The sequence below is a fragment of the Carex rostrata genome, chromosome 15, assembly GCF_964058835.1.
Source record: "Carex rostrata chromosome 15, lpCarRost1.2, whole genome shotgun sequence".
In the NCBI taxonomy this organism is placed as follows: domain Eukaryota; kingdom Viridiplantae; phylum Streptophyta; class Magnoliopsida; order Poales; family Cyperaceae; genus Carex; species Carex rostrata.
In genome coordinates this window covers 8464178-8465626 of record NC_135932.1, presented here as the reverse complement: position 1 = coordinate 8465626, position 1449 = coordinate 8464178, and the positions used below count along the sequence as shown (strand labels likewise).

Below are 1449 nucleotides of genomic sequence, written 5' to 3'. Positions count from 1 at the left end.
TGTCTTCTCTGTGTTACCCAATCTAACCTAAAAGAATGAACAAATACATTGTAGTAAACCATCATGAAACCCTTGCAGTTGACATTTATTCAAATAGATCTTGTCATTAAATGCAGCCCTTTGAGGACTTTTGGTTTTTCATTTTCCTAGTTATTTAGTTCTTTTCTAGTACTGGAACCCTTTGTTGACAAAAATTCATATTTTTTTTTCCTCAGATAAAGCATGTTACATTGCCAAGAAAAATTGGGATCCACCGGGGATTTGCATTTGTGTATTATATCACAAAACAAGAAGCCCAAAATGCCATGCAATCTCTATCCAATACTCATCTCTATGGCCGACGTTTGGTATTTCATCCCTTCACTCCAGACCTTCAGTATTATTGTTGGGCATTTGCAAAATGTTTTACTATCTCAATCACGGAGATCTTTTTGGGTCAATTGCAAATAAAACCATGCTTTTAAATTTACTGTTAAAAGTAAAATAAATAAAGATAAATATAAAATGCCCCTAGGCATGATCGAACTGTTGTCAATTTTCAGTTTTTCCCTCTTTTTTATATCGATGAGAGAAGCCTGGTAGAGTTGAGATTTCCATAAAGTTTTTGGAGATTATGTTAAAACTGACCATTCTTTTTTATATTGGTGAGAGAAGCTTAGTAGAGTTGAGATTTCCATATACTTCGTATTATTCTTATGCTAACTTTTAGTTCAATTCTAGCTTGAGGAAGAAAGTTTTTTTACTTTTTCAATTAAGATGGTAGCAAGTACATGAAATGTTTAACAGGATAAAACTTTTTAAATTTGTGAATCTTATTTTTGGGTTTTATCTGTAAATGTATTGAAAAAAAAAGGTACAAGATACCAGTTGAGCAATGAATTTCATTTCTGGAGTAATTTCCAGAACTATATTAACTTACATTTGTTACTTCATATACAATATATATTTATATATGTATTTTTTTGTTAGGTCATTGAAAGAGCAAAAAGAGATGAAACTTTGGAGAACTGAGAGAGAGAACTGCAGCTCAATTTGTGGATGAAAGTAGCAGTTTCAAATTCTTCTCCAGGAAAAGGAAGCAAGTGGGCCTTGTAGATGAATGCCATTTGAAGTTCTCCAGGATAGTAGAATAATTTCCTGCTATTGTTAAACAATATTGGGCTGCTTGTTTTTGTATATAGAAATACTGTATAGGCCAGGTTATGACAAGGGCAAGTGGGTCTTTGTATTTGATGTTATGTATCGATTTGGTCTCCTCTAATGTCTCAAATGATTGGATTGAAAAATTAAGATAGCGCATATAACTTAAATAATATTTCAAATGATTGGATGTACTTGATGTTATGTATCGTTATAATAATGAAGAAAATCATATTCCCTATTAATTAGTTTGTTTGCTTGTGTGAATAGAAGAAAAGTCAGGAAGTCTCGAGTTCTCAGATATAAGTG

At 31.9% G+C, this 1449-nt stretch overlaps 1 long non-coding RNA gene across 1 annotated transcript; it reads left to right on the top strand.

Annotated features, from left to right (window-relative positions):
• Window positions 1-211: 211 nt before the first annotated feature.
• On the top strand, window positions 212-1211 carry LOC144566833 (uncharacterized). Its single transcript, XR_013515292.1, has 2 exons — window positions 212-347; window positions 970-1211. It is a non-coding gene; the product is annotated as an uncharacterized LOC144566833 (long non-coding RNA).
• The last annotated feature ends 238 nt before the right edge of the window (window positions 1212-1449 follow it).